Source organism: Sarcophilus harrisii, chromosome 3, assembly GCF_902635505.1.
Source record: "Sarcophilus harrisii chromosome 3, mSarHar1.11, whole genome shotgun sequence".
Lineage (NCBI taxonomy): Eukaryota > Metazoa > Chordata > Mammalia > Dasyuromorphia > Dasyuridae > Sarcophilus > Sarcophilus harrisii.
The window spans coordinates 314,696,679-314,721,044 of record NC_045428.1 but is presented as its reverse complement, the minus strand read 5'-3'; the positions used below and the strand labels follow the sequence as shown (position 1 = coordinate 314,721,044).

General features: G+C 37.0%; 3 non-coding genes across 3 annotated transcripts; 2 read left to right on the top strand and 1 right to left on the bottom strand.

The window, feature by feature from the left end:
* Positions 1 to 3,860: 3,860 nt before the first annotated feature.
* On the bottom strand, positions 3,861 to 4,051 carry LOC111719718. Its single transcript, XR_002769723.1, has one exon. It is a non-coding gene; the product is annotated as a U2 spliceosomal RNA (small nuclear RNA).
* Positions 4,052 to 12,276: 8,225 nt separating this feature from the next.
* On the top strand, positions 12,277 to 12,440 carry LOC111719715. Its single transcript, XR_002769720.1, has one exon. It is a non-coding gene; the product is annotated as a U1 spliceosomal RNA (small nuclear RNA).
* An 11,347-nt stretch (positions 12,441 to 23,787) lies between these two features.
* On the top strand, positions 23,788 to 23,977 carry LOC111719714. Its single transcript, XR_002769719.1, has one exon. It is a non-coding gene; the product is annotated as a U2 spliceosomal RNA (small nuclear RNA).
* The last annotated feature ends 389 nt before the right edge of the window (positions 23,978 to 24,366 follow it).

The following is a 24,366-nucleotide window of genomic DNA, read 5'->3' as shown; positions in this document are numbered from 1 at the left end:
GAGTTATGAAAGTTTTGTTTGTTTGTTTTTTTGGGGGGAGTCAACTCCTTGGAAAGGAAGCACAGAAATTGGCTGAAGAAAACATGTCCCTAAAAAGGTTACTACAAGGAAGCCAGGGAAAGGGGGAGGACAGAGGAACAGGATGAGGGTAGGAGACAGGGAGAGGAGAGAGCAGGAGAGAAAGAAAGAAGGAGAGGGGAAGGGGGAGGGAGAGAGAGGTAAAGTGAGGCAGAGAGCTTAATATCTTCTTTACCTGAGTACTGAGAACTTTCCTAATTGGAGAGTCAGGGAAATTGTTTTGTGAGTGATCTGACAATGTTTCTCCTAAGTCAAATGAGTTTTTCCCCCCTTGTAAATAGTATTGTTAAGTCAATATTTTAGAAGGTCAGATGTAGAAAAGATATTCTATGTCATTCAGTTCCATTCTTAAATTCAATTTATTTTATTTTCATTTTTATTTTCTTTCTTCTCCCCTCCCCCACCTATTGAAAAGGCAAGGAAAATAAAACCTATTAGAAACATGAATATGATGCAAAACAAATTCTCATATTGGGCATGTTCCCCCCTCCCCCCCAAAAAAAGGAAAAGAAAGGGAGAGAAAAGGTGGAGAGAAAATATGCTTTGGTATGCACTCTAAGTCCACTACTTCTTTATATGAAGGTAATGAATAATTTTTTATTATGGTCTGGTGATTTGAAATTGTGATTGGTCATTGTCCTGATCCGAGTTCCTAAGATTTTAAAATTTGATTATCTTTACACTATTGTTATCATATATATGTAGTTCCCTTTCGTCTTTCCATGTTTTTCTGAAATCATTCCCTTCATTATTTATTACAGCATAATAGGTATTCCATTCCACAAATTGGGCAGACATCTCCCAATTGGGGGACATTCCCTCAGTTTCCAATTCTTTGTTACCACAGAAAGAGCCACTATTAAGTATTTTTGTTCACATAAACCCTTTTATTCTTCCATTGATCTTTTTGAAGTGAATGGGCTTAGTAGCATCATCATTGGGTCAAAGCATATGCAGTTTAATAAATTTTGGGTTATAGTTCCAAATTTTCTTTTTTTTCCCTTTTGCTGAGGCAATTGGGGTTAAGTGACTTGCCCAGGGTCACACAGCTAGGAAGTATTATTAAATGTCTAAGGCCACATTTGAACTCAAGTTCTCTTGATTTCAGGGCTTGTGCTATATCCACTGCACCACTTAGCTGCCGCCTCCAAATTGTTTTCCAGAATGGTCGGACCAGTGAACAGCTCCATCAATAATATATTAAAGTACTTGTTTTTCTACAATACCTCCAGCATTTATCATGTTTCTTTTTTTAACTTTGCCAATCTAATGGCTGTGAGGTGGTACCCCAAAATTGTTTTAAGTTTCATTTCTCTATGCATTGGTGATTTAGAGCATTTTTTAAAATACGGAATTGATAACTTGGATTTCTTCATCTGAAAGCTTCCTGTTCATACTGAAACAAATGAAAAGCCTCAGAAACAATTTATGTGTATAATAATCAATTCATTAGTTAAGTAGCTGATGGTCAGTTGTTTCAGAAACCAAAGATAAAATCAGGGAGATCTGTTGGAGTCTAGCTTCAATGAACACCAAGAGTGTGAATGAATATCCAAGGCCAGACAGAAGATATGCTTTGCAATTTTCATTTATTAAACCAGCTACCTCCAGATATCGCTATTTACCTTCCAGGGTTAATGCATAATCAATACTTTCAACATTTTAATTCATCTTAACTAGCAATAACAAGATATCTATAGTAACAGGGGAGTCAATAACAAATTATCAATGGTATTTGCCAAAGCTGATGTAAATAACAGTTGTAGTGCCTTGTTCTTTTTTTTTTTTTTTTTTTTTTTTATTATTTAATAGCCTTTAATTTACAGGATATATACATGGGTAACTTTACAGCATTAACAATTGCCAAACCTCTTGTTCCAATTTTTCACCTCTTACCCCCCCCCACCCCCTCCCCTAAATGGCAGGATGACCAGTAGATGTTAAATATATTAAAATATAACTTAGATACACAATAAGTATACATGACCAAAACATTATTTTGCTGTACAAAAAGAATCAGACTCTGAATTATTGTACAATTAGCTTGTGAAGGAAATCAAAAATGCAGGTGTGCATAAATATAGGGATTGGGAATTCAATGTAATGGTTTTTAGTCATCTCCCAGAGTTCTTTTTCTGGGTATAGCTAGTTCAGTTCATTACTGCTCCATTAGAAATGATTTGGTTGATCTCGTTGCTGAGGATGGCCTGATCCATCAGGACTGGTCATCATCTAGTATTGTTGTTGAAGTATATAATGATCTCCTGGTCCTGCTCATTTCACTCAGCATCAGTTCGTGTAAGTCTCTCCAGGCCTTTCTGAAATCATCCTGTTGGTCATTTCTTACAGAACAGTAATATTCCATAATTTTCATATACCACAATTTATTCAGCCATTCTCCAACTGATGGACATCCATTCAGTTTCCAGTTTCTAGCCACTACAAAAAGGGCTGCCACAAACATTCGTGCACATACAGGTCCCTTTCCCTTCTTTATAATCTCTTTGGGATATAATCCCAGTAGTAACACTGCTGGATCAAAGGGTATTGTAGTGCCTTGTTCTTGTCACAGTCAGTCTCTAGAGTATTTATTTAGAGTATGTTTTTCATTCATTGTTAAGAAGATAATGAGGCAATAATTTGAATCTCACTAACCGTAGCAGAGAGCAGGTCTCAAGTAATGCCTGGACCAGAGTCTTGCTGTCCAATTTATTCAATACTGGCCCTATTCAGAGATCAGCTTAAATACCTTTGGAAAAAGCAGGTGCTCCTGAGTGGTGTTGATCAATCCTGATTGGTGAAAAATTAACGAGGGAGTAGACTTTCAAATAAGAATATAGACGTTGAAAGTCTTCACTCCTCTTGAGAATGTGGCTTGATTAGGAGCCTCAATGGATTCCAGAAATCTAGACAAAGGAATTCACCTCTCCCTATACCGCTCTGGTTAGTTTTCTTCTTGAGGATTAGCCTAAACTCCAAAGGAGGGGCTGCTGCAAGGTCATAGACTTACTTTTCAAGGGCAAGAATGTACATAGATTAGATTCTGTTCACATAAGTAAACTCTTCTAGTTCTGTTGTGGAAGACTGAGAAACAAGTCCCAGAATATTTGGGTAATCATATCTATCAGCAATGTCCTTCAAAAACTGATTGACTGGAGCTGGTCCCTGAATAAGAAAATGTAAAAAACCAAATAAATCCTTAATCCTAATCTATATTAGACTTCTCTTCCTCATTTCTTCCGGTTCTAACTGCCTTAAATTGTGAAAAACATTAATTTTTAACTATTAGTCTACTTTATCTCCCCTAACTCTTGTGTGGTCCTAAACTTTCTCTGTTCATAGACCGTAATTTCCCTGAATCTTTTCATTAATTTATGGCGTCATCTTAAAATCTGCATATGTAAATGCCTAAACAGCTGTGTGCGCACATAGAAACATAAAGGCATATGTAATAGGTAATTTAAAAATTGAGATCAAATAGGCAACTATGTAACTAGGTATAGCTTTAAATAAACGAAAGTGCGAAGGCTGTTTTCCGACTGTAGCAATAAAAACAGCCCAATGGGAACTAAAAATCTGCACAGAGTTCGATAAACATGAATCTTGAAACGCTAATGTAACGGCAAAATACAGCGTACAGTAGTTAAAATAGCAGACACAAGAAAAAAGTCCACTTAGACAAGAGCTGATTTGAATTTATGTTTGAAGTAAATGAAACAAAGCCAATTAATCTAGCAATTGCATAACAAAACTTACTTTTAAAACACAATATGTCTCCCAGAGGGAGGTGCACCGTTCCCGGAAGTACTGCAATACCGGGTCGATGCGCGGAGCGGACGGAGCAAGCCCCTATTCCGACTCCTAATTCCAAAAATCCATTTAATATATTGTCCTCGGATAGAGGACGTATCAGATATTAAACTGATAAGAACAGATACTACACTTGATCTTAGCCAAAAGGCCGAGAAGCGATAAAGATCTAGCGCCGCCGCTCCCCTACACCCTTGCAACAACACCCTTTTACACACGTGGCGACTAACCCACACCGCCAACCCTCCCCCTCCTCCGATGATACCTCCTAAACCCAACATACAATGTCCGCTTCCACACAACAAAACGGCCTCCAACAACACTACAGAAAACGGATTTTTAATAAATCTTAGCTCTTTCTACGTACAAGAAGGCACTCACCCCGTATCCACAAAACCTTGCCTGCTTGGCAACTCGTCATTTGCATACCCCTCCTACATCCGCGCTAAGTCGACCAATGGCTTCCCTGTAGAGGGCGGAATAGGAGCTGAAAATGCACACGGAGTCCTGATAGGCGGGCTGGGGGCCAGATACTCCTTTCACAAAACTTTGAGCATCTCTTCCCTCCCCCACCTGCTGCCCTCGCACCTCCTGTCAAAAAGCTATAGAGAAACCCTCCTCCCAAGAAGGGCAACCCGGGCCCCCAGATTCCAAGCGGCCTTGGTGAGGAATCAGCCGCTCCACAGGCGCCCCCGGTTACTGGCTCCCTCCGCCCACTTTTCTGCCTACTGTTAAGTCTTAAAACAAAATCGACAAGCAGACCACCTGGGAAACATATCAGCTGCCCACAGTTCATCAATCCCCATGTCACTGGTACCCAGATAGTAAATCACCCATTTCGAAAATTCATTAAAATGTAAGCAGCTTCAGTCAGTCAAGAAACGTTAAGCAGTCTACCACAAGCCGGGAATAGAGGTTAAAGGAGAGGCAAAAGAACCTTGTTAATCTCTGCTCTCAAGAAGCTTACAATCCAATCAGGGAACCTAAAGTGCAAGCGGCTATGTACATCATGTAAGGGGAGAAAATTACCAGATGGAAGACACTAACATGAAGGAAGATTAGAAAAGATTTCCCCCAAAAGCTAGGCTTTTAAGACTTGGAAGCCTGGGAACCTATGAGTTGGATAGCATGGTGTAAATTATATCAGGGTCCCCTGAAACTGTGTCCCCTTTAATCTGTGGGAGAAGGGTGATTCCGAGTCTCAAACTCTCCCCAAGGAGGGGCACATCCTCATGCCCATAAAAGAAACTCCCATGATTTTGAGTTCATTTAATTTTGAATTGAGTTGAATTGAAAAAGCAGTCTCACAGATTTATCCAGAGATTAGGCTCCCAGTTCTTGGCCAAAGATCAAAGCAGCCCCGATATATCTAGGCTGTATACCCAGACAGCTTTGCAGATGTCTTAACAGGACCGTGCCTTATTGTTGGATATATTTTCTTCTCAGTGTAACCCACCTTTGCTATATTCCTTGCCCACTAAGAAGTCTGTCTTCTTAGTGTAATTAAATCCCATTCTTTGCAACAAACCTTGTGCCTGTAGTCACTGGGGTTTTCAAATTCTTTCTTTCGCAAAGTCTGCCACCGGCCAAGGGGATCCCGTTGCTGTTAGGAGATCTCTTTTTCTCTATTCTCGCATCTCATCAACCATGAGGAAGATAATTCCAAATGGGTTTCAGGAATAGGAAAAAGGCTGATCAGCCAGTGATCGATTGCCTTGTGCTACATAGTATGTGGAAATGAGTAAGGTGTAAGACTGGAAAGGTAGGAAAAAGCCAAATAATTAAGAGTTTCAAAAGCCAAACAGGATCTTGTTTCATCCCAGACATAACTGGGGAGTTACTGGAGGTGATATTGACGTGTCAAAATATTTTGGAGATAGCCTGTTTCCAGAGCTAAATGCCAGCAAGCAGACTGTGTTAGAATACATTAAATCTGGCTTAACAATAATCCACTGCTCTCAGGATGATATCATCTTCTGACAAAGTGTATTGCTTGGAGTAGCAGCAGGTATTCACTGAGGGATTTAGTCCCTTATTTCCCAGGACCATCCACCACATGTTCACAATCCCTATGCCTTGTCACTGACAGGTACTGCATTCCTGTTTCTGTCACAAAACTCCATTGCTGTACCTCTCAGAGTGGCTAAAATTTGACACATGACTATTACCATAGAGATCCAATAATATCTATATTATCCCAAAAAATGATAAAAAGGAGAACTATGTCAAGATCTAAGAATGTTTGTGTTGTGAGCCAACCTCTTTCAAGTAGATGAGGTTCCAGTATCTGGCCTTCTTTTTTAGGAGGTAGATGGCCTTCTGCTTGCAGGTATGATTTCCCTCACTCTGAAATTAAACTTCCACTTTTGTCCTGATTCTCCTGTCTCTAGTCTGATGTTTCAGTTCAAACCACTCACAGTTTAGAAGGTAGTTCAAGTCCAATTGATTGATGTCAAATCTGAGTCCAGTTGATTGACAGACCTGAACTTTAGGAAACTCATTTGGATAGCTTAGTGGAGGAAGGACTGGAGTGGAAGAGCAAGAGCAAGAACAAAAGTAGGACATTGAGTGAAGAGATTGAATAAAAATTAAGTATTGTTATAAGACTTTTTTATTTCCCTTTCTTATTTGGGACTCAGGACTATTCCTTTTGGTTAACTAAAAGTCTATTTTAACATTAACCTAACCTGAACAAAAGCTGTCTCATGGGATATAAAAATTTACTTAAGAATTTTAAATATTTCTCAGATAAGAAGCCATAGAAAGAATCTCAACTGTCCCTGACTCTTTGAGGACATCCAATTGGACTCTTCAGTCTATTGTGAATCCTTTTAATATAGTTTAATCTGTAATCTGACTTAGTTTACATATAGAGTTAGACAAAGTTGTTTTCTTAGGGGTTATAAGAGATTATGAGTTTTTCAGTTTGTTCAACTTTTATGACATTAAAGAAAGTATGGAATTGTAGGCAGGAGAAGGTAGGTTTCAAAGTGGGTAAAGTATCAGTTTTGGAGTTAGAAGGGCTGAGTTCAAATTGGACCTTAGTGGGCAGGTCATTTAACCCTATTTATCTCAGTTTCCTTATTTATAAAATGAATCGATGAAAGACATGACAAAACCACTCCAGAATCTTTACCACGTAAATCCCAAATGAGGTCATGAAAAGTAGGACATATATAACTAATTGACTAAATAACAAAAATGGATCTATCTTTTCTTTAACTTTTATAGCCTAAGAGGCATAAGATGGCAATGTATAAAAAATTTATTTTTCAGTCATTTCCCACAGTCCTCTCTCTGGGTATAAAAGGCTCTCTTCATCACAAGATCATTGGAACTGGCCTCAATCATCTTATTGCTGGAAAGAGTCACGTCCATCAGAATTGATTCTTGAATAGTCCTGTTGTTGCCATGTATAATGATCTCCTGGTTCTGCTCATTTCACTTAGCATCAATTCATGTCTTTCCAGACTTCTCTAAATATCATCCTGCTGATTGTTTCTGATAGAACAATAATATTCCATAACATTCATATACCATGACTTATTCAGCCATTCTCCAACTGATGGGCATTCACTCAGTTTCCAGTTTCTTGCTACCATGAAAAGGGCTGCCACAAACATTTTTGCACATGTGGGTCCCTTTCCCTCTTTTAAGATCTCTTTGGGACATAAGCCCAGTAGAAACACTGCTGAATCAAAGGGTAGGCACAGTTTGATGACTTTCTGACCATAGTTCCAAATTGTTCTCCAGAATGGCTGGATTTATTCACAATTTCGCCAGCAATGTATTTGTGTCCCAGTTTTCCCACATCCCCTCCAACATTTATCATTATCTTTTCCTGTCATCTTAGCCAATCTGACAGGTGTGTCATGGGTATTTCAGAGTTGTCTTAGTTTGCATTTCCCTGATCAGTGATTTAGAGCATCTGATCATATGACTAGAAATGGTTTTAATTTCTTCATCTGAAAATTGTCTGTTCATATCCTTTGACCATTTATCAACTGGCTAATGGCTTGAAGTCTTATAAATTTGAGTTGATTCTTTATATATTTTAGAAATGAGGCCTTTATCAGAACCCTTACATATAAAACGTTTTCCCAATTTATTGCTTCCCTTCTAATCTTGTCTGCAATAGTTTTGTGTGAAGAAAGACCTTTTAACTTAATATAATCAAAATGATCTATTTGGTGTTCAAGACTTTTTTTTAAAGATAGATTTTAATACCCAAATATACTAAAGATGGATGGTAAAATACAGAATCAAATTAATAGACCATGCTCTGGCGAGCCAAAGAATCAAGATGGGTGAGAGTCGTCTCTGGTGACCATAAGATAGTGATCATAAGATAGTCAACTGCTCATGTTGGGCAAGAAAGAATAGTCCAGAGATTCAAAAACAAGTTGGGGGAATTGTTCAAAGAATCAAGGTATCCCGCTTATGCTGGGTTTGGACATGGAATTCAAGACAAGATGGAGATATCTTTGTTGCCATTCTTGTTGATCCACAAGTGAGCTTCATAAGAGGTAAACAAGTAGGGAACATTATATTAAAATTTGAGGCCTCCAAAAAGGCCTACTATAAGACACTATCTTATCTAATTATTTCTATATGATTTATGTAAAATATCAAACTGATTAATATTAATTTGAATAGAGTAGGATCCTAATGAATTATATTTCACACCTCCAGACTTGATTCAGCTGAGCAAAGCTCTGCCTTACTAGCTTGATTTGCATGGGTCAGGGGAGGGAGGGAGGAAGTTGAAGAAAGCTAACATAATACTTGGAAGTACTATATACTTCATAATGTCTATAAGAATGTCTGCTAATTGGGGTTTTTGTAACCATCATTTTTAAATATAAATATTGATATTTCTTGGGAGAGAACTTATGCATGCATATGTAATGATATTGTTAAGCTGAAGCTTAATTACTGAGGATCTTCTACTTAATGCTTGAATCCTTCTAAAATTCCCTTTAAAGTCATTCAATTTGTGATATTCTACATTTCTTTGTGGAGTTTCAAAGGAAAGGAGTAAGTCTGTGCAAAAATTCATTTTCTCTCCCAAAGAGCAAGCCATTTCTCCCAATCCACACTAAGCAGCAGTGCTATTGTCAGAGTAGTGCTAATGCACTACTCAGAGTAATAGGAGAGATTGTATCAATTTTTCCTCCATCCCTATCCTTCCTACCATCTCATAAGAGACTGCAGCACTCCATATAGTTAAAGGAGCTGTAACAAATCACCTTTTGGTGTTGCAACACCCTTCCAAGACTCTTCGAGTTGCCACCTGGACCCTATGTTCACTTTTTTTTCCCCACCTTTTCCTTTTTTAGTCTCACGTAGTTTGTGGAACCCTAACCCAGGATCCTGACCTGAAGAACAGTCCATCTTCTTTTCATTCGTTCCAAGACCTATGGTACCGGTTATAAAGAATCTCCTTTTATAACCATTTGTAAATTTTATGTCTTTTTTTTCTTCTTTTCTTTTCTTTCCTGGCTATGGTGGTGCATTGATTACAAAATCACTTCTGTAGAGGGTGAATACTGCTTAAGGTAGGAAGTTATCTCAAGGGGAGAATCTGCTCAATTCCACTTTTAAATTATCTTTTGTGAATGCCCAAATAACTCTAACATTCAGGGAAAAACAAGTAGAGCCTTACAACAATGGGTAACAGAAATAAGAGTAATTCAGCCTTTCTCCTTTCCACTCTTCTAATGACAAGGTAGGTTTTATAGCAGAAATGCTTCTGTGGTTTTGGCAGGTGTTTCTACTCAAGTGTTTTCATATAAAATTGCTATTCTGCAGTATTCTTCAAGCATGGCACTATTGGAAATGCTGCTGTGACTAACAGAAATCAAAAAGGAAAAACATAGGGAGTCTACTATTTCTTTTTACAACAAGTGGAGGCTATGGTGAGTGTCTTCAGGAGTAAAAAAGCTAGGGCTTTGGAGCTCAGGGACTCATGCCTTTCTGATGTTCTAAGCAGTTGTTATTCTGGAAAGTATTTCTTGAGGGTTTTCTAGGTGGGAACAATTTATTATCCCTGTAACTGACTTAGTTATCAGGGAATAATCACCAGACTAGTTACCTCCTAATGATGAATGATCTTTTGTATTATGTGACCTAGAATCATGAGCTTCAAATGGCCTTGGTGGAGCTTCTTCGATATCATGAGTCAGGAAACTCAGAAGACTAGAATTCTTTAAATTGCATTATCTGAAGCCACAGGGAGAAAAAAGTTTAAAGAAGGAGAGGGAGGTACCCCGATTGGCAGTGAATAATATATGGCTTGGATGGGTGATGGATGTCACAAGTATGCTTACACAGGCTTTTTTATTTTAATCAGTTTCATTTACTTTCTACTTTTATTCAAACTGTAGTCAATAAAATAAACATCTATTTAGCAACATGTTGTCCATGAGATGATGTGTACAAAAATAGTTATATACAGAACATAATACAAAATAACAAGGTTTTTCTGTTTGTTTTTTTAGGGGGAAAGGCTTCCCACTTCCTAGCAGAGAGGGATAGTATGAAAGAGGTTTTCTGACATGCAGTGTGTAGGCACAGATGTATGTTGCTTTTGTTTAAAGTAAGTTTATTTGTTACAAAGAAAGGCTTTGGGGAGTTATTATAGTGATGATAATTCAAAAAAAAAAAAAAAAGGAAAGAGCATCAATGAAACATTTTAACAAATGTGCTACAAAAAAAAAGAAGGTAGTTTAGATACAGGCACAGAGCAGCAGTGATATTGGTGAGACTGCAGTGACTCTGAAGCCTTCTGATCTAAGAGTACTCTTGTTCTAACAATGTCTGTCAATGATTGTAAAAGTCCTCTGGCCTAATAATGTAATAATATTTCTCCCCTTAGATATATTATTAATCCTGAATCTCTTTGACCTAAAAGTGCTCTTGTTCTAATAATCTGTCTGTTGATGATTTCAAAATTTTCTGGTTTTTAGAATAGTACTACAAACATTACTGTCAGATTGATAATCTGTTGGTCAGTAATGACCCAGTTCCTGAGACAATAGTGAATAGACCACCCCTCAAACCTGCCTGCAAGCCATAAAATTAGCAAATAAGTAACATGAAGCTCTGATCCAATTTGTATAAATCATCTCCTTTCCCTCTTTCCCTTACTAATTTCTTTTGGAATTTAATCCACTATAATTGGCATTACAATTACAATAAACTTTGCCCCTTGACTAAGAAATGGGTACAAGCCTGCAAATTCTTTTGAGACATGTCATGACATTGGTTTGTGAACCCAAACTTTTGGGGTTCTCTTCCCAATCTCAACGGTAAGACAGCATTGGAAGGAGCATATCGAATTTGTTTATCTATTTTAAAAAACAACAACTCCAAAGTTTATTGTAATTCAGGGTTTCATAAACGATTATCTGTTTGTACATAGAAATGTCCATCTTTGTTCATGTTGGTCAAGCTCATAATAATACAAAAGTATAATTTTAAAAATTAGGGGAGGTCTTGAATTTTGGGAGAAGAATTTGGAAAAGCTTTATGTAGAGGATGATGCCTGAAGGGACCTCAGAGGGAAACAAGGTATTTTAAGAATGGGTAGGTGAGGAGGAACGGGGCAGATGCGTGCGCTATAGGAAGTAGAGGAGTTGACTGAAGTATAGAGTACTACAGGGGAAAGACAGATTGGAGCCATTTTGTGAAGAGCTTTCAAAGGGTCAAATAGAAGGGTTTCTATTTTATTCCAGGGGCGAGAAAAAGCCAGCCACTGGAATCAACCGAATAGGGGAGCGGGGGAAATCAGCTTGACTGGTGAATGAGAGATGAGGTGAAAAGGGGAGAGGACTGAGGTGGGGAGTCCGACCAGGAGGCTAGAGAGGGGATCGCCAGGCTCGGATTCATAGTCCGCTGCTAAGGCTGAGGTATTTAGAAAAGGCTTCATGAAAGAGGCGTGGCTTGATCTAGGACAGATTCGGAAATGTAGAGAAGGGAAAAGAATCGAAATTCGGCATAATTGTAAACTAGGTATGAAAATAAAAAAAATTAAAAAAAAAAAAAAACGAAACCAACCTAACATAAAATGCAACTGCTCTTGTTCCATTGAGATGAAATGTCAAATGTTGCACAAAGTTGAATAAGTAAAGTCACAAAAGGGGAAGCAGTATGCAGATGAAGAGGACTTGTGGTCCCGTTTTCTCCGACCAGTTACTCCTTCTGGAAAATATAAATTTGAGAGTCAGAAGATCGTAGCTACTATGTTGTTTCGTTTGAAATACTTTGTGATTTATATAGTTTGCGTGGATGAAGGTTGTTGTGCGGGATGTATAAATCTTGTGTAGGTGACCGTGTGTGTAAAGGGTGAGTGTGTGCAGGGAGCGCTGGAGCGTGGTGTGATTGAGCATACTTACCTGGCAGGGGTGATTCCATGATCACGAAGGTGGTTTCCCCAGGGCGAGGCTTATCCATTGCACTCCGGATGGGCTGACCCCTGCGATTTCCCCAAATGCGGGAAACTCGACTGCATAATTTGTGGTAGTGGGGGACTGCGTTCGCGCTCTCCCCTGGTTTGCAAGTTTTAAAAGACAGATCATAAGTTCCACTTTTGCTTTCAGTCTTCCTTTTGTTTCTGTTCTTTGCTTGTTCCCGTATCCGTTTCTTTGGTCTCATTTGCAATCTCTGGTATGTGTCCATTATGTCAATCTTTAAGTGAATTAAGTCTTGGGTATGACTTTGTTGCGGTCTGTGTATCAGCATGCACGTTTTTTTCAGATTGCTACCATGGAAGGTGGTTTTTTGTGGTTTCTTTGGGACACATTAGAGACTTAGACCAAACGATAAAATAATTTTGTAATAATTAATTAGTACTATTTCCTGGTAGGATAGGTGAGTTCACAAGCTTATATTACATTATAAATTCTCTATCTCTTGAGATATGTAAGCAGAGACTGAGTAACCACTAATTAGGAGGTTATGAAAGGAATTCTTTCCTTTCCTGTGTATGTATCCTGTGAGGGATAGATTAAATGGTCTGTCAGATCTCTTCTTGTTCTTGGTTCTTATGATTCTTTTTATGTCATGTGTATTCCCATGCTTCTATTTCTCCTCACTGAAATGAAATGAAATGAAATGTTTGTTTCATTCTCTTCTGTCCAAATATCACCCATTTTTTAAGGCTCATCTCAAATTGAGATAGTAACACTACTCTAGTATTCTCATCTTTTTCTTTTCTAATTTTTACACCCATCAGAGTGAATATAATCCAGCATTTAACTATATGATGGCTTATATTGTTCTAAACTGTGTCATATGCATTAGTTAGAAGCAGCTAGAAGAGGACTCAAGAAGTTATCGGTGTTCAATTTGTAGTTCGGGAGAAACTGAGGCAAAACAGGTTAGAGGGTTTTTAATGTTTTAATAGTGGAGAGTTTGGACTGGCAGCCATATTAGCCAGCCGGTTGGATGGGACTCTTGTTTCAAAGAATCCAAGATGAGCAAGGGCTTCCAAAGACTCTTTATAGGGCTCCAGCTATCAGGGAAACGAAGGCAAGGGGGGAAAGGGAGAAGCAGAGCACTGGTGAGTGCTTTTTAATTCTGACAGATTGGGGTGTGAAGAAGGAAGGATCAAAAATTCTGATAAGTTGGGAATGAAGAATCTAGGAGACAAGAAGTCTGAGCCAGAAAAATGCCCAAACATTTGAGATAAGCTGTCTGGAGTTTTATGACTCTTTGGAATGCTAGAGTGGCCAGAGCTCCTTAGCCATAATTATCTCAGTCCTAATGGCCAGGAAGAGGGGAGGGTGCCACCAGGGAAACTGAGGCAGAACAATTCAGGGAAACTAAGATAGGGAAACTGAGGCATAACAAATTGAATCCAATTCTTTGTCACTCCATCGACCATATTATCTATATGGTTTTCTTGGCAAGAGTCCTGGAGTGGTTTGTCATTTCTTTCTAAAGTAGATTAAGGCAAACAGAGATTAAATGACTTGCTTAGTCACACAGTTAATAAGTATTTGAGGTTAGAGTCAAGAATACTCTAGACCCAGTGCCTTATCGGTTGAAACATCTAGCTGCCCTTGAATGGAAGAAGATTTAAGTTCAAATGTAGCCTTAGACACTTACTACGTGTCTGACTCTAGGTAAGTCACTTAACCCCAATTACCTCACCAAAAATATGGGAAACACAAACATACAAAGTCATGGGAGACCTCTTAAAAAAAACCTACGTCCATTTTTTATAGATTGAATATGGCTTCTGCTGTCTTTTTTTTTTTTCTGAGACAATTGGGGTTAAGTGACTTGCCCAGGGTCACACAGCTAGAAAGTGTTAAGTGTCTGAGATCAGATTTGAACTCAGGTCCTGCTGACCTCAGGGCTGGTGCTCTATCCACTATGCCCCCTAGCTGCCACCTGGCTGCCCCTCTCTACTATCCTTAAGGAATAATGGTTACTTCTTATTGACCAGGGCCTAATTGATATATATTTCAGCCTTGCAATAGAACTTTATCTTTCTCAGTATAGACTACAACCAGGACTGTCTGTTACATTAGCACAGGAGCAAAAATAAATAAGGAAAGGTTTGAAAATAACAAGTTTAAGGAACATATTTCTTCCTTTTGGATTTGGAGGATATTGTCTAAAATGAAGTAATGTTAAAAGAGGAAAAGACAAGACCACTCCAACACCACCCCCTTATCGATATGATCCTAACAAACAAGAAGACAAAGACCAATACCACATCCTTATGACAAGCTCTTATTGGCTTACTTAAAGAACCTTTGTTGAATTGAATGGAATTAAAATGATTTATGCCTCATGACTTCAGTACCTAGCTAGAGTCAAGGATGATACACAACAACAGAGACAGACAGGGAAGCCACTCAGGTAACCAGTCTCACTAGAACTAACTACCCATTTTTTTTATGCTTTCCCTGCTGCACACAGAGTCAACTCTTTAGTATAAAAATCAGTTTAGAAACACTTGCCTAGAAATCTGATTTTTAGTGCTATCTATAGATTTTTGTGGGCAGCTAGGTGGTATAATGGATAGAGGAGAACTTGAGTTCAAATGTGGCTTCAAACACTAGCTATATGACTTTAGGCAAGTCACTTAACCCTCTCTGACTTCCTTATCTGTAAAATGAGCTGGAAAAGGAAATAGCAAACCACTACAGTATTGTAGAGCTCATGCTAGACTCTAACCCTAGGCCCTCAACTAGCTTATGAAAATTATTAACATAAACATTTTCTAAAATCATTAAGATTTAGTATATTTAGACTTGTTGGGCCCATAGAAGGAACATTTGCTCTGCAAACTATTCCTTGAACTCAGGCAACAAAGTAGCTCTACTCTGTTTTTAACAGATCCTGTGTCTTAAAAAAAAAGATTCTGTTTTTAGCAACCTTAATATTCCTAACATGGCTTGTAGGCAAAATTATGGTACTTAAGCTTGCTCTCACCTCCTGTCCCTATTAACAATTATTTTGCCCATACTATTTGGCTCCTCAGCTATGGTGAAATAAAGCTCTTACTTAAATAGAATTCTAAGCAAATGTTCTCACTCTGACTTCAAACCAACTGCTCTTCTGCAGCATCTTTGATAATAAAACCCCATATGGGGTCATGGAAGAGTCAAACATGAGAGATAAAAACTCAACAACAACAGATTTGTGCAGAGAGGGAAAAAAGGTCTTGCCCTTCTCAGAGTTATGAGGAATAGTAGTTGCTGTCTCAAGTCAAGTGCCTTATCTTGCTCATTGGACTTGCTTATGGGACTCACTTTCCCAACCAAGGTAACTGGGGAAACCTGGAAGTAGTTGCCTTTAAAATAGTATCTGACATACCTTCTTGGGCTTTTTGTAGGGAAATTACAGTGCCCACCTTAAAACACTAGATAAAGAGTGAGTTCCAGAATCTCTAGGATTGGGCCTCTTCTCTCAAGGAGAGAACATAATGTATCTTGGGCATCCAAGAGTTTCATGAAGAGAAGATTGTCTTTCAAGATGTAACTAACTTCTTAGTTGATTGAGTAAGGGGATTGAACAGTGACTAAGTAACAATTGCTACTCTTTTACTCAATTTATACATTAAAAAAAGAGTCTGAGTAGCAACTCCAGTTATACTTTGTTTCAGTTCTTTCCCTTGCTCCTCTTTTCTAAATTTAAGGCTCTGATAACATGCCAGGATTCCAATAAGGCTGATCTTAAAAAAAAAAAAAAAAAATCTTCAGACTCACATAACTTAATCTAAAGGAATCTTCTTATTTACCTTGGCTTCTCTTGTGTGTGTGTGTGTGTGTGTGTGTGTGTTTTAACCCTAATTTGGCTTCTACTTTTAATCTCACAAAGATGGAGGAATCGGAATCTTTCAGATTTCAAGGACAATACCCTCTTTTTAAGAAGGATAGGAGGACTGGAAACCTGTCCACTTGATAGATGAAGGCTCAAAGTTAAGCAAATCTTGTTTTACCCATGAGGCAATGGAGAAGGGTATCCAAAAGTTGTTTTACATTTTGACAAAGTGCTAACCTTTTTGAAAGGTGTTCTTTGTCAGAGTGTTTTATTGATGAGGCTGAGCCAGAAAGTGACAATTTCTATCTAGTATTAAGAGAGAGGTAAAAGGTGTTAGTGCTAGTAAAATGAAGAGAAAGGTAAAAGGTATTAGTGCAGTGTGGTATTATTTGTTTTTTTCTTCCCCTTTATTTCTAAACTCTGCCCCCCAAGACAGGCATTACAGCTATGAGAACCTGGGAAAGTACTATGCTGTTTTAGGTTTCTATTTGAGTGACTCCCTTCCTTCATCCTTGCCTGGTGTTGGAGGAGTTTGTGTAGCTCAATGAAACTATAAGGTGGAGAGTTCAGACAAAAGGTAATCCCCTGGAAAAGGAAATGGCAAACCATTCCAGTGTGTTTGCCAAGAAAACCCCATGACTAGTATTGAAATGCTAAAAGACATATCAGAATGGTATACTATGGTCCATAGGATTATGAAGAGTCAAGTATTGAAAATCATTTGAGTAAGTCTAAAGGCTTTTTTTTTTTTTAAGGATTTAAGGGTGTGATTGTTTTATCTAAAGGAGTATAGTGTTTCAGTTCTTTGTTTTTACTCTGAGATAATTTATTTTGTAAATTTGTTTAAAATTTTTTTTTCTCCCTGTGGTAATATTCAAGAGTGATCTAACTCCTGGAGAGAGGAATTATTTTGACAAGAAACAGTTAAATCTTCCACTGAGATTTAACGTTTAGTTAAAAACTAGAATGGGGCAAATGGAAGCAAGGTTAATTTCTTGTCATTATTGAAATATGTGGTTTTGACAGAAAGCAACACTTTAATATACATAGAACAACAACAAAATATGTATGAAATTGAAAAAAGTATTTTTTCTTTTTAAAAAAAAATCTAGATTAAATTTAATGTGATAATTTTCTCATCATAGTATTGTCTTCCTTTCTGAAATTCTGGCCTCTTTTGTTCTTAAAAAAAAAAAAAAAAGTTTTACTGAAACTTTTCTTTTTTTCTTATTTTCAGGGTTCAGTCTCTGGCCAAGATGTCAATGATGAACATATTCTTTGTGACCCTATCAGGTGAAATAGAGATATATAGAGCATTTCACCAGAGAGTAAAGTAGTTTGACAACCTCCAAAGAAGTATCTGGAGTGAGGTATGACATGAATTTATCAAACAGAGTTAATAATGTTAATTTATTATTTATGTTGACATATTTTCTGTATCTTGGTTATATTTTATCAATTTAATGTATTTTACATAAATTCAAAATATGAAAGGTATATACTTATACCTCATTTTTGCCATTGCCATTCTATACAACTTTTACTTGATTAAAAAAAAAAAAAAACAATTTACTACTGTTGTCAATATGACATTTGCAAGATTACTTTTGTGTTATTACCAAAATGTATTTACAAATACATTGCCTGATAATTAACTTGTATGTTAATATGCTGGGCTGTTTTCAATATATGTTGTTTTGATTTTGCAGTTAATTTGTTCTCCTGGTCCTTCCTGAAAGATTTACTTGGTCACACCCTTTGTTTTAACTTTTTAGCTTTTATTTATCAGTGGACCATCCAGTTCTGTGGAATTTACTTTCTGCCACCTGCTTACATCATGTGGATCTCCTTCACCCACCATCTTGCCTTTAACATCCTACCAGTCTTCTTTAAAGACAAAGAACTCCGTAATTTAATGACTCCAGAGGAAAATGAAAGAGGTCCAGTTAATAATTCTTTTGCAGAAAGGGAAAGACTCTTCTCTGTTTTTTTGTACTGGCTTTTTATTGAACCAGCTACTTATTTTCAGTGCCATAATCTAGCAAAACAATACTGAACTAGAGAAGGCTAGGAATCAAATAGTTTTAGATTTGGAAGAGGCACTTTGACTTGACTTAATGATGTCAAATCAGAGAACTACAAAAAAGCAAAAAACAAAACCAGGCAGTTACTTTTCCCTACTCCTCCCTGGAATTCTCAATTAGTAACCCAGTAGAATTTATGGCAGCAGCTCCTGTATCTATCAGCTCCCCAACTCCTTTTATTTATTCTATTTCCAAGTTCTTTTAATTCTCTTAAGTAAAATTCTTCTTATTTCTTTAGATTTATTTATCTCTTATTATCTATCAGATCCATTTATTGCCAGTTAAATGAATCTTAATTGCAGTTTATTGTTGGAGGTATACACCCTCAACAACATACATGTGGATTATTTTGTTCTGCACTTAGCAGATTCATTGGGGTTAGTAACATGCACTGTGGTTGACTCATAAATGAATGGATTGAATGACAATTATATTGAAATTATCTATAGATTTGTCAGTACTGTTTTTGCTCTGATTGTTAACATATATATCAGACTATGACAAGGTTATATTATACAATGTCCTCTACCAGATAAATATGTTTATTATTGCAATGTGGTAAAAATGAATGAATTGATTACTAAATGCATTTCATAACATCTGGTATCTGTAGTTCTAAACTCCGGTTTATAATGTATAGAATAATCCTATCTATTTAGGATTGTTGTCACTGCAAATAAAGCCCTTCCTCTTTAACTGTAATCCAATTGGTATCCCATGGATATATACCAAATTTGTTAAAGTTTAAGCCTATTTTCTTTCATGTTCAAATTTGTGGAAAGTCCTTTCTTACATTTATATTCTCTTTATATTGAAAGTGTGAAGTAAGAGAGCAAAGATGGCATAGTGAAGCCAGGAATCTGTTCAAACTCTCCCAGTTTCCCTCAAAAACCACATGAAACAAGCTTCTGTACAGAGTCTGACAGAATAAAACCACTCTTCAGTTCAAAATAGATTGAAAAGACTTCAAGATAGGTCAGTCTCACTGGAGTAAAAAGGGTGTTCAGTCCAGCTCAGATGGAGACTGGGAAAGTAAGTGAGAGGGTCTTAAAATACAGCAGATCAGCAACTGAATCCTCCTGGTCCTGGCTCAGAAGAAGAGCAAACCACTGGGAAGTCTCCATTCCCAGGTCAGAAGACAAATTCTGGGAAACCAGGCTGTTTCCTGGAAAGAACAGGTAAGCTATCCCCTGCTGTGAGCAAAAATGGCAAACACAAGAGACCCCTGTGCTCAAAGCCAAGGTTCAGAGTTGCACAGAAAGCTGAAGACAGTGACTACCCAGGAGCAAAGCTAAATCATAAAAGTCACAAAAGAAGAAATACAAAAAGAGAAGGAAAGAAAATTAGCAAGAAATAGAAAAGAACCTTGATCATAGAAATATACTATGGTGACAGGGAAGACCAAAATGACAAATCAGATGAGGACAAAGTGTTCATAAAATAAATCTAAAAGAATAATAGCAGTTGGTCTCAAACCCAAAGAGGTTTCTTGGAAGTGCTCATAAAAGACTTTAAAAGGCAAATATGAGAGGTTGAAGAAAAAAATGATAAAAGAAATGAGAGGTATGCAAGAGAAAGTCAACAGCTTGGAGAAGGAAAGAAAAAAAAATTGATTGAAGAAAACAATTCCTTTAAAAATATAATTGGCCAAATGCAAAAAAAAAAAAAAAAATCCACCAAAGAAAACAATACCTTGAAAAGTAGAATTAATCAAATGGAAAAAGAGACAAAAAGTAACAGAAGAAAACCACACATTAAAAACTAGAATGGGGCAAATGGAAGCTAGTGTCTCTATGAGACATCAATAATCAGTCAAACAAACTAAAAAGAATGAAAGTGTGGTATCACCTTCCCTCCTCCATAAGATAGGGGGTCATCATCATCTCCAATTGTCTTGAGCTATATCTTGCCATTGGCCCCAGATATCTTGTCACTGGCCACTGGCTCTGGAAGAGAAAGTGAGGCTGATGACTTAGCACAACCCTCTCTCACTTAAATCCAACTCATTTTCATATCATGGCATCAGCTACTGATGTCATGGTCCTCCTCAAGAACAAAGGAAAAACAATAATGACCCTACCATAATATAGAAAACTCTTTGAAAGGAGGATCATGTTTCAATCTTTGTATTTTCCCTTTTCTTTCTTTAGTAAGACTTGCCATTATGGCTTCAATTTCTACTATTCTGTCAATTATTTCTGCTGTGTAGGCCATAAAATATGTTTTCACAACATTCTGTTTTGGTTCCAGGATCTTTTACATACTTAGGGTTCTCTGCATTATCAGCTCTTGGTTCCTTTGTTTTGTGCTATTTATTCATCAATGTCTGAACTTGTTTGGTTGAGCTTGAAGCCACATTCCCTTGAATATATTCACTGTTGGTTCATCTATTTATGTTACTGAGATCTTTGGTCATTTCAGTTTCTTTTCATTATAAGTTCTATTTTTTACTTTCTCTTTCCTTTTTGATTTCAGTAGCACTTCAAAGCTATGTATGTCAGCTTTATCCCAAGATTCACTGGCCTCTACCCCTAGTTAATTTCTGGGAGAGAGAAGTAGATATCCCCGAGTCTGGGCTCTTTCCCTCAGGCTTAGGGAGGGTAATAAATATATCCTGCCCCAGTTCCCTCTGTTTCTCAGTTCCCTGGCTGATCTCTCTTGAAAGACATGGCTTTATCATGTTTTTTCAGCTAAGGCAAATTCTTGTCTTTTGATTTCTCTCTGAACTATGAAGGGCATTTGCAGCTCTCCGATCTTGGGGAATGGCATGGGAGGGGGTGGTGAGCAAGTTAAGGGTTAGGGATTACAGGCATACCTTGTTTTATTGCACTTCACAGATATTGTGACTTTTTGTTTTTTTTAAATATATTGAAGATTTGTGACAACTCTGAATAAAGCAAATCTATTGATGCCATTTTTTCCTGTGGCATGTGGTCACATATTGTCTCTGTGTCACAATTTGGTAATTGCAATATTTTAGACATTTTCATTTTAATTATATCATTTATGGTGATCTATGATCAGTGATCTTTGATGTTAGTCTTGTAATTGTTTCGAAATACCATGAACCATGCCCATATAAGATGCTGAACTTAATAAATGTGTGTTCTAACTCCACCTGGCTGGTAGTTCCCCATTTCTCTCTCCCCTCCCTAATACCTGAGACTCAACAATATTGAGAAATAGTACATTAACTTAGTTGACAAAGTACTAGCAGGTTTTGAGAGAATTGACCCCAAATAAGTTATATTGTGCTTTGGCCCGCGAGGCGGAGTATGTAGACTCTGGAAGAAAACAGACATAACAGCAAGAGAGAGGGGACGCAGAAGAATGGAGGCAAGACAAAACCATCTGATCAAGTCTCATTTTAATGGATGCAATAGTACAGATATATATATATATATATATATATATATATATATATATATAGTAGCAGGGTTGGGCGAACTTAGTACAGGGTGGGGGTCCTAGACAAAGGATTGGTTTCCCGCCCAAGGATGAGCTGATCAAGTGTCTTTGGTTGTAGGAAGCTTCATGGTGTGATTAGGGTTTTGCCTAGATATCTGCCTATTCAAGGTTAAGGGTCCTTGGTCTAGGTTAGGATGTGATTAGGATATTCCTCCATGATGTGATTAGGAGATTCCTATTCAAGGTTAGGGCAGTCTTTTGGAATGTGGCCTTAATCACCTGTATATTAGTGCTGGCTCCCCACAATATTGTGGGTAAAAGGGCCATCAAATAGTACTGCATACCACAGAGAAATTTTTTGTGAAAGGAAGAATCAATCAATGAGGAAAAGTTCATTGTCTTATTTTAAGAAATTGCCACAACCACTACCCAGATCAGTCAACAGTCATTAATGTCAAGGCAAGACCCTCCACCAGCAAAAAAAGATTATGACCTGATAAAAGCTCAGATGATGGTTATCACTTTTAACAATAAAATATTTTAAATTAAGATATATAGACATTTTTAAATATAATTTTTATATATAATACTATTTGTACACTTAATAATGTAAAATTTTATATGTACCTAGAAACGAAAACATTCATGTGACTCAATTTATTGAGATATTTACTTTATTGAAGTGGTCTGGAACTGAACCCACGGTATTTCTAAGGTATGTTGCAAACTCCTCTGCAGTTAATTTAATGTTTGTTGTTGTTTTTTTATTGGCTGAGGCAACTGGGGTTAAGTGACTTGCCCAGAGTCACTCAGATGGGAAGAGTTAAGTGTCTGAGACCAGATTTGAACTCACGTCCTCCTGACTTCAGGGCTGGTGCTCTATTCACTATACCATCTAGCTGTCCCCCTTTGTGACAAGCTTGGGTATTTGGTGTCCTAAACAATGGAGAGTTGAAGTTGTTTTATCTCTTGTGTACAATTTTTATTTTGGAGAGGTTTGAGTCATGAATATTGGAACAAATGTTCATTTTTTTGGTCATGTGACCTGGTAGCACATTAACTTTTTTTTTTTTAATACTTTATCCCATTAGCAGTTTGGATTTTAGTTTATAGTCAGGTTAAACTGTTCCTTTGAACAGGACTAGAAGATTTGACTCCATAAACAGGTTTTACAATAAGTTCAGGGTTTTGAATGACATGTCCTCCATGATCTTTGATACTGTTACCATCTTCTGAGGGCCCTATGACCCCACAAAAAATTTGGGTTAAACAAATTATTCTAGGGCTTAAAGCAGGTATTTCCATTGGATCCTGAAAGAACCTAACTGCCACGGTCATGTCAATGACTTAGAGAAAAGAGATATTTTGCTTTTGAAATAAGTCAGATATGACAAGTAAAGAAATAATGTGTCTGTATTTGACCCAGAAAGAGTAAACAATATTTAGCAATTATGATAGTAATTTTAGATATTTCAGATAGATTTAATAATCATGATTAAGAGCTGAGTCACAAGCAATAAGTGTCTTTAATTCAAGCTAAAAATTGGGCAGAGAGAAATGTCTGTCTTGTGAGAAAATTAATGGTTCAGTATGCAATTATATAGAGCAAGGACATATATAGTAATCACGTCATGGGAGTAGAACTAAGATCAGTCTTATAGGGAAAAGAGGATATATATGAGGATATATATGAATACACATACGTATGTCTATACATACATACCTATATTTATATATTAATATTAGAAGGGTATTACTATTACTATTTTGATCTCTTAACCAGGAAATGATTACCTTTGACAAGAATATTGATATGCTTTTCTTGTTAGTTACTTACTATTTATGCTATTTATTGATCCTATTCACCTCGCTTTATATATTTTTGTTTGCATGTTATTTCTCTCATTACATTATAAGCTCCTCTAGAACAGGTCCATCTTGCCTCTTTTTTGTATCCCCAGCACTTAACACAGTGTCTGGCCCATAGTTGGCGCTGAATGTTTATATATTATTGTTTTTATATCCTGTTATTATTAGACAGATATTGAATATATATATAGTTTCATTTGGTAGTAATTTTTTTTTAAGAATGAAAATATAGGATTTACATCATAATATAGTGAGAGTTGTACATTTGCTTTTTAAAATAATAAATTGTAAAACATCTTTTCTTATCAGATTAATACCAGATAAATCTTCTATGTGAAGACAATATATTAAAAGGAGTTTTGAAACATGGAGATGTGGTAGGAGCTTACTCTCTTCACTCTACACATCAATTTCAGTATTGAAGGACTTCTGGAAATGGTTTATTCTCCCCAGGCAGTAAGTTTTCTGTTTAATAGAAAGATTTGGCTTGCTTTTTTCAGGGAGTGTATCTCTCAGAAGCTCTAACTTTCTCATTATCTATACACATTTTGTTTGTACCTAGTGGAAGTGGGGAAACTGAAATCAGTTTTATAGGGAAAAGAGAGAAGGAAAGTTTTTGTTTTATATTGCCTATTGGCTGATATTAAATGTGGAGGAATATAGACTGTTCTAATTTGGCCCAGAAGACATTCTTCAACAAGTGGAGAAGCCATGGTTTGGTAGCCTTTTAGTAGGAATAAGTCTGATACACAACTCTTGCAAAATAAAACAAAGCAAAACTTTCAAATAGAAATATTAGATTTTTCTAAAGGGTGTAATGGGATATGATTGGTGTTAT